The sequence below is a fragment of the Arachis hypogaea genome, chromosome 19, assembly GCF_003086295.3.
Source record: "Arachis hypogaea cultivar Tifrunner chromosome 19, arahy.Tifrunner.gnm2.J5K5, whole genome shotgun sequence".
Classification (NCBI taxonomy): Eukaryota; Viridiplantae; Streptophyta; class Magnoliopsida; order Fabales; family Fabaceae; genus Arachis; species Arachis hypogaea.
This window is the reverse complement of record NC_092054.1, coordinates 92,795,297-92,804,578: the sequence shown is the minus strand read 5'-3', so window position 1 is coordinate 92,804,578 and position 9,282 is coordinate 92,795,297. Positions and strand designations below refer to the sequence as shown.

General features: G+C 40.0%; 1 non-coding gene across 1 annotated transcript; it reads left to right on the top strand.

Moving 5' to 3' along the window:
• Positions 1 to 8,437: 8,437 nt before the first annotated feature.
• LOC112781524 (small nucleolar RNA R71) lies at positions 8,438 to 8,540 on the top strand. The gene has a single exon (XR_003192299.1). It is a non-coding gene; the product is annotated as a small nucleolar RNA R71 (small nucleolar RNA).
• The last annotated feature ends 742 nt before the right edge of the window (positions 8,541 to 9,282 follow it).

The window sequence follows — 9,282 nt, the reverse complement described above, 5'->3', positions numbered from 1 at the left end:
TCCCAGATATCCCCCCTAATCTCCCCACTGTACCATCTCAGTTACCTAAGGTCTTCACTATCAACAGAGTTCTCTCCTTGGAACATGTAGAGATCATTGATACAACCAATGGATATAAGTCCACAGCAAGAGGGGAGGACTTTAAGCATTACCAACCACCCTGATGAGGGAGAAACGTCAAGCTAGTGACGCTAAAGAAGCGCTTCATGGGAGGCAACTGATGCGCATAAACTAGTTATGCTACGATTTAGGAAATTGCACGATCGGCAAAATTCCTTCCGGCAAGTGCACCGGTTATCGTCAAGTAAAAACTCACAATAGAGTGAGGTCGAATCCCACAAGGATTGGTTGAGTGAGCAATTCGGATTAGAAGTGTGTTCTAGTTGAGCGGAATCAAGATTTGAGATGAGAATTGCGGAATGTAAAATTGGCGGGAAAAGTAAATGACAAGAAAATTAAATGGCAGAATCTTAAATTGCATGAATTAAAGAGCAGAAACTAAATTGCTGAAATTAAAAGGGAATGGGGGTGATTGCATGAATTGAGTTGCAGAATGTAAAGAGAAAGGGGAAATCAGAAATGGGGAATTCATTGGGTTTAGGAGATATTAAAATCTCCGAATCAAAACATGTATATCTCTTCCTCAACCAATGCATTCATTGAATTTTGCTTGGCAATCTTATATGATTGGATCCCAATTCCTTGGCTCACCAATGCTCTCTAAAAACAAACAAATTCCCAATCCCTTGGTTTAAATGTTCATAAGAAGAGATGATGCTTGATCACTGATTATACCACACAATTTCATGAACCACAATTTGGTAGGATTACATGTCACAATATCCATCCAAACCCCAATCCAATCCACTGTGAGAAAGCTTCTCTAGCATGAATCCTCCATTCCTTTCCCAAGGCTCCGAAGGATTCCAAGTATGAGTAGTTTCTTTCCCAAGACAACTACTCAATGGAATTAGATCGAGAAGCTTTCTAACAAAATTCAAGAGAAAAGATTGAAGAAGAAGATAAACTATTATTGATTCATTGAATTACAATAGAGCTCCCTAACCCAATGAAAGGGGGTTTAGTGAATCATAGCTCTGAATTCAATTACAAAGAAAAGGAAAACTAGCTAAAAGTGAAAGTAAAAAGTCTTCTCTAACTTAACTTCTATCCTATTTATACACTTTCTATATTGAGCTTCAGTTGTGCTTCTTGGGCTTTGAGGCCTCTCCTTGCTTTCCTTTTGCCTTGGGTTTATGATCCATAACCTTGATGAGGTTGTTGATCCAAATCCTGTAACATTTATTGAGCCAACTTAGTGATAATCAAATAATGACACATGACTCAATAAATTGAGATTTCAAACTCATCAATCCTTCAGGCCCAATCCCATAAACCATGATATTCAATTGGGTTTCATACCAAAGTAAGTTTAAGTTAATATTTGTGCTCAAAGACTAACTTAAATCACAATATTTTTGGCCCAGAAACCTTTTTCAAGAGTGGCGTTTAAGTTGTAGTTTAAGCTTAAACTGCAGCTTAAACGCCAGACACTTCTAGTGAGGCCTTTTGTAGAAGCACGTTTAAGCTTCAGTTAAGGTTAAACTGAAGCTTAAACGTGGAAATGGAAGAAGGTAGCCCTGGAGAGTCATGTAGTCGAACACGTTTAAGCTTCAGTTTAAGGTTAAACTGAAGCTTAAACGTGGAGATAGGAAGGGCAGCCCTGGAGGTCGAACACGTTTAACCTCCAGTTTGAGGTCAAACTGGAGGTTAAACGTGGAAAAGGGTGGAGGCATACTGGAGGTCGAACACGTTTAACCTCCAGTTTGAGGTCAAACTGGAGGTTAAACGTGGAAGCTTGGAATGGTGGCCCTGGAGGTGTCGAACACGTTTAACCTCCAGTTTGAGGTCAAACTGGAGGTTAAACGTGGAGATGGAGAGAGCAACCCTGGAGTAGAAAAGCTATCGAACACGTTTAAGCTCCAGTTTGAGTCAAACTGGAGCTTAAACGTGGAATGGCTCCCTGGTACTCTTCCTGGTTCTGGCGTTTAACCTCCAGTTTGAGGTCAAACTGGAGGTTAAACGTGGAACTCCTCCCTAGGTGGCATACTCATTCTGGCGTTTAACCTCCAGTTTGAGGTCAAACTGGAGGTTAAACGTGGAATGCTCCTTAAGTGAGGCTTTTCATTCTGGCGTTTAACCTCCAGTTTGAGGTCAAACTGGAGGTTAAACTTCAATCCCAGCATTTCTTATCCTTCATGATTTTGGCGTTTAAGCTCCAGTTTAGGCTTAAACTGGAACTTAAACTCCACATGTGATATTCAAGCTTCCTTTATTGATTTTGTTGCTTCCTTGCTTAGCCTCTTCTTCCCTGAAATCATCCAAACAATTGCATCAAAGTCTTGCAAAATTTCATGAGAAATCTTTCATTCATAGCATTTAAGTAATATAACTAAAACTCATGGAATTTGCATCAAAATCATATTGTTTGGATGGTTCATTACTTTGTTCTTCATTTAACCATTTTTGGTTACTTTAAGCTCAAGAAAATGCATAAAACAACTAAAACTAACAGAAAAATGCTAGTGAAACTAGCCTATGATGCCTTGGCATCACAACACCAAACTTAATACTTGCTTGTCCCTAAGCAAGTCCTGAGTTATTTGAGAAGAAAGTATGAAACAGAAAGCAATTACATTGGCTATATTAGCAAGCATTTGAAGTTCATCAGAAGGGTTTTATGCAGAAAGTTGCAGCATCACTTTTTCATACTTATCAGGTAGGATTATCACTTTTTCATTGCATCCATCAAAAATTGCTATGGCCTCTTGTTATTCTTATGTCTTTGGCACTTTTCTCTTCTTTGTTTTTCTTTTCTTTTTCTTAGAGCTTCTTTTGCTCCTTGTTTGCTTAGTGTCATGTGTTGCACAAGCCTTTGGCATTTTCTTTTTCTTATCAGTGCACTACACATATCCACCTTAGGCATTTTAGTTCACATTTCTTCTTGAGACATTGGTGCCCAGCACCTCTTTGTGTGACTAAATGTTTTGTATTTAGGTTGCTCTTGATAATGGACTTTTGGTTGATAATCCCGGGTTAGTTAACCCAAGTTACCAAGTGTTGAAACACTCCTCAGAACCTATTCATCCAAGCATATCCTTAATACATAAACACCACAGGCATTTGTCTCAGAAGTTCAAACCATTGGTACCTAGCTTATTTTCTCAATTTTTTTGCTTTTTGGTTGCCTTTTTCCGTGGCTTTTTCTTTTTCTTTTTCTTTCTTTTTCATGGCCAAAGACATTTATTCATCAAGATCCATAGACAATGTTCACTTTCTACATAAAAAATGATAATTCTACACTCTAATTTTAGTGATCTGACTAAACAATCAAGCATGCATACCACCACTTAATTCTACTTGATTTGTCACTAATTTAGCCAAGTTACTTTTGTTCAAACTTTTCTTTTATTTTTGGAAACAGAACAAGCATGGCACGCACTTGTTTAAGAAAGTGAAGTTATATCCAAACATCCAGGCATTCACTTTATTCAAAGCACTTAACAAACACACATACTAAAAAAAATGACTCATAAAAAAAAAAAAAAAAAACTCCACATAACACTTAAATGACTTATGATGAAAACACGTCCATAAAGACAATTCACCAATTATCATTTGATTATTAAGGAACGAGACCACCTCTTATTTATTGCTTGGTTCTTCTTAATTCTTGGGATCCTGCTTCTTCTTGCTTCCTGCCTCTTTTTGACCACTTGTGCCTCCCTTGTCTTTTCTTATGAGCTTTTTCCAGAATCCAGCCTTTTTCATCGTTTCTTCCACTCCTTTTTCAAAGATCATTGCCTTGTTTATTTCTCCTTCTTTCCTCCCTTTGAAATACTCATCATAAGCTGGGAATGCTGGGTCCATCTTGTGTAGATGTTCCCCTATGTAGTTAAGCTTGATTTGCGAACTGATGTTGTAATCAGCTTGGACTGAGTATCTTGCATTCTGTAAAGTGGTGGCTTCCTTGATTGCCAAGACATTGGCATCTTGGTGTTGGCATATGTGGCTGAAGGATTCCTGTAAGTGTAAATTTTGTTCCCTTTGCAGATCGAAGAATCTTGATTCAAAGTTCCTTTGCATATCCATCATTTTTAGATGAAAGTCCTCTTGTCTCTCCTGAGACCTCATGTATTGTTGAGACATTCCTTCCATGATTTCCTGCATTCTGCTCATATCCATGGGGTTTCTGGGAATTCGTTGTCTTCTTTCAGGAGTTGCTTGCTCTTCTTGCTCTTCTTCTCTATCTTCTCCTTCCTGTCTTTCTTGTTCTGCTTCTTGCTCGGCTTCCACTTGTTGCCCTTCTTCATTTCTTCTTCTTGTATGTCTTGGAGGAGTTGGGCCAAGAGTCATTCTATGCGCAGTTATGGCCAGTCCAGGATATAGCCAATTAGGTCTTTCATCCTCAAGTGGTACTTGGGCATCGATGCATAGTCTAATGATAGTGCTAGGGAAGTGGAGCCAGGATTCAGGGTCACTTTTCTCACTAAACTCTTGTATCTGTTCAGCAATGAGTTTATGAACTTTGATCTCTCCTCCAACCATAATGCAATGTAGCAAGATGGCTCTTTTAGGGACTATTTCTGAAGAGTTTGCAGTGGGTAGGATGGATCTCCTAACTATTGCATACCACCCTTTAGCTTCAGGTGTTAGGTCTCCCCTTCTCAAGACTCTTGGAGCCCCTCTTGTTTTTCTCACCCATTCAGCTCTGATGGCACAAAGGTCTTCAGCAATAGTTGTATAGTCAGGTTCTCCTATCATCCTTTCTTCATAACTTGCTTGGCTGAAATGTATGTTTTTCAGGCCAAGAGTTTTCATGATTGCTTTGGGACTGAAGTCAACTTCCACCCCTCTCACATAGCTTTTGTATGTGGGGTTCTTGGTTTGATCCTCCCTTACTGCATTTGCATAAAACTCTTTCACCAAGTTGATGTTGATTCTAGTGATTGGCTTAGTTAGGAGCTCCCACTTCCTCTTTTTGATCTTTTCCCAAACACCTGGGAACTCATCCTTTTCAAGGTCAAAGGGAACCTCAGCTAGTACCGTTTTAGGTCTCATCCATTCGGCTTGAATCTCATGGAACACTGATCTGTATCTCCATGCATCGAATTCCCTGTTTTCCTCCATTGGCTGCTTGTCTTTTCTTCTTTTGTGGCTAGATGAAGCTGCCATTGGTTTTTTTAGTTTTGGTAAGTGACAAGCTAAAGTTGACAAGGTGAAGCAAGAAGTGTTGTTGGAGGTGTGGTGAGGTTGTTTTCGGCAAGAGATAGTTATGCTGTGATGAAGGAAAATGTGTATGAAGGAGAATTGGTGGTGTGGGACTCGTTCCCAAGTGGTTCTTTATAGTGCCCATGAGTGAAAAATGAACGGCTAGGGTGGTTTGTGAAGGGTGGCTTGATGGTAAATATATGAATTGTAGATAAGGACGATTGGCTTTTCATTTTCTTGGAAGTATTCTGGATGCATTAGGTTGTACATGTAGCTTTCTTTTCTTGCAGAACTTCCTTTTCCCATGTGTTAGTTTCAAAGATTTGTGAATTTTCTTTTTGACCAAGCACGTACCTCCCTTTGTCTTTTTCCTCCATTTTTGTCTTTTCTTTTGTACCTGCACAAACAAACATATTTGCTATCATTTTTCGGTCCATGTGAATTATGAATAGTATTTGCACATGTAAATCAATGCTTGTCTTTATGAGCTTATAGCCGTGACTTCTACATGTATGCACACTTATTATTTGGACACCAAACTTAGTGTTTGGTTAAGTCTCCTGATGACATGAAATCCATATTGGTTGTCCTTAATGAGTGTGCATAATTCTAATAAATCATAGTCACCTTGGCTCTTTGATTCTAAACAAAGTGACTACCCTAAGTAATTGAAACCAAAGTATTAAAACATGTGAATGGTATACTTGTCATGAATTTTGAAATCCAGAGGAACTTCTTGCTTTTCATAAACTGTGTTCAAAAAGAACACCAAACTTAATGTTTGGTTGTGCACCTTGAATGAAAGATGGAATTCAATTCGAGTAAGATTTGGGAGTGCCATCAAGCACACCAAACTTAGAGACCCATTGTAATTTACATGCAAGGTTTAGTGCACTTAATCAATAGTTGTCCTGAGGATTCAAGTTCATGCATAAGAAACCATGCTTTATTAGATGTAAAGCAAAGCACTAAAGATTAAGGATACTAAAAACATGGGTTGCCTCCCATGAAGCGCTTCTTTAACGTCACTAGCTTGACGGTTGTCCCTTGTTAGGGTGGATTGTAGTGCTTGACGTCCTCTCCTCTCACTATGAAACGTCCCCACTTGATTCATTCATGACCTCTAAATGTTCCATAGAAAGAACTTTCCTGATTGTGAACACTTGAGGGAGCTGGGAAGGAATGGTTTTGAGGCCAGGTGGGATTGGCAGATAATGACTTGATATCACGTTATCTCCCGGAGAAAAACCTTCAGTGGGAATTTTCTTGTTTCTCCATCCTCTTGGCAATCTCCCTATCACTCTTCCCTTTCTCTTGAGGATTTCTTCATTGACCTTTATGTCAGGAGGATCCTTCTGATCTGTTTCCACTGATTCTTGTGGCTCTAACTCTTGCAACTCTTGTTTGCCTTCCAATGACTGTTTTAGAGTCTCAGCTGCTGGATTACTTTCCTCCAAACACGGATGGCTACTATCATCTTTAGGCTTTTCAGGTTCTGGTTCAGGCTCAGATGCAGGTTTGAAGACTTTGAAAATGAGCTGTTCATCATGTATTCTCAGAATTAGCTCTCCTTGTTCTACATCTATGAGCGCTCTAGTAGTGGCTAGAAATGGTCTGCCCAGAATGATAGGGTGTAAGTAGCTTTCCTCCATGTCCACAATGACAAAGTCTGTGGGGAAATAATAATCCCCCACTTTCACCAGCACATTTTCAACTACCCCTTCAGCTTGCTTCTGAGTTTTGTCAGCCAGTTGTATGATTACATCAGTGGATCTCACCTCATTCAGTTGTAGCCTCTTCATAAGAGTTAGAGGCATCACATTTATGCTAGCTCCTAGATCACAGAATCCTCTGTCAATTTTTGTTTCCCCTATGATGCAAGGGATATGAAAACTTCCTGGGTCCGTTTTCTTAGAGAGTGTGTCCTTCTTGATGAGAGCACTGCATTCTTTGTTCATTGTTACTGTTTGTCCTCCCTTCAAAACTCTTTTTTTGCTTAACAATTCCTTTAAATACTTGATGTGTGTGGGCATTTGATGAAGAATCTCAAGAAAGGGAATATTGACATGAAGAGAGTTAAATGTCTCTAGAAACCTTGAGTAGGTTTTCCTTTTTTCACCTCCTCCTAACCTCTCAGGAAATGGTGCTTTTGGTTGGTATATTTCCATCATGCCTTTTTGCAGTTCCTTGGCTTGCTCAGTTCCACCTTCTTGCTTAACTTCTTCCACACCTTCCTTCAAGATTTCTGGTTCCTGCTCTGAGGGCCTGATTCCTTCTTCTTCTGAGACTTCCTTCATTATGGTGATGGCTTTGCATTCTTCCCATCTTACTCTCTTTTGTTCCCTTTAGGATTCTTTTCTGTGTCACTAGGGAACACTGCAGTTGATTTGGGTGCTGTTGAGATAGCTCTCCTACTTGAGATTCCATCCTTTTGAGTTTTTCACCATGGTTTCTTAAGGTAGTTCTTACATCATCCCTGAAGCTCTTCAGTTCAATGATGTCTTGACTCATGGTTGCCATAATTCCTTCTATCCGGTTTAATTGATCTTGAAATTGTTGGTTCGGATTAGGTTGGGTATGTTGATTATTTTGGCCATGATATGATGATTGGGGGTAAGTGTTTTGTGTGGCTTGGTATGATCTTTGGTTGGAGTTTTGGTATGTGGAATTGTTTTGTTGGTTGTGGTTGTAAGGTTTGTGGTTTTGTGGTTGGGTTTGTTGGTTTCCCCACCCAAAGTTTGGGTGGTTTCTCCAGCCTGGGTTGTAAGTGTTGGAATGTGGATCATATGATTGCCTTTGTTGGTTTCCCACATAGTTAGCCTCATCCCAATCACCTCCTTCAATGCCTACTTCCTCTTGATCTTGTGTGTGTATTGCAGCCACTTGCTTTGTTTCTAATTGCCTGGTAAGCTCTGCTAGTTGCTTGGCAAACACCTTGTTTTGGGCTAGAATTGTATCAACCTGGTTCAGCTCCATGACTCCCTTAGTGTTGTGCCTTTCTGATGCATAGTAGTACTCATTCTCAGCCACTGTCTCGATCACTTCAATGGCTTCTTCCACAGTCTTTTTCCTGTTCAATGAACCTCCTGATGAATGGTCTACAACCTTCCTTGATTCATAAGAGAGCCCATCATAGAAGATGTGCAGTTGCACCCAATCATGGAACATGTTTGGTGGGCATTTCCTTGTCAAGTCTTGAATCTCTCCCATGCCTCGTAGAGAGTTTCACCATCTTGTTGTCTAAAAGTCTGAACCTCAGATCGAAGCCTATTGACCTTTTGTGGAGGGTAGAAACGTGCCAGAAACTTGCTTTCCACCTCATCCCATGTTGTTAGACTCCCCCTTGGGAATGATTCCAGCCACTTAGCTGCTTTGTCCCTAAGTGAAATGGGAACAAAAGCAGTTTATAGCATCTTCCTGGACTCCATTGGACTTCACAGTGTCACAATTCTCAGGAATTTTGTGAGATGTTGGTTTGGGTCTTCATTAGCACTTCCTCCAAAGGAACAATGATTTTCCACAAGTGATATTAGCTGTGGCTTGAGCTCAAAATTGTTGGCCTGAATGGGTGGTTTCTGGATGCTACTACCACAATTCCCAGAGGTCGGGTTTATGTATGAACTAAGAACCCTCCTCTCAGGGATGGCATCGTTTCCATCAGCTCTCTCATGGTTGTGAACTTCTCTATCCATGTTGAGATCTAAAGCTTCCTCAAAATTGTCATCAGATTCTCCTTCAGATTCCTCTTCTCCCACTACTCTCTTCCCTCTTGCTTCCCTTCTAAGTCTATGAAGGGTCCTCTCTGGTTCGGTATATGGAGGAGTTGATGTCTCTCCTCTCCTACCTGTCATACAAGAACACAGCTCAAACACAAACAAGTGAAATACTCTTGGTTAATGGAAGAGTATGGTTAGCTCAATTGAGGAATTAATTCAAACAGTTAGTGAGTCAGTGAGTTAGTTGCATGAATTAAAGGCATAAAGAAGGAAAGCATGTAACCAAGTGCAGAAA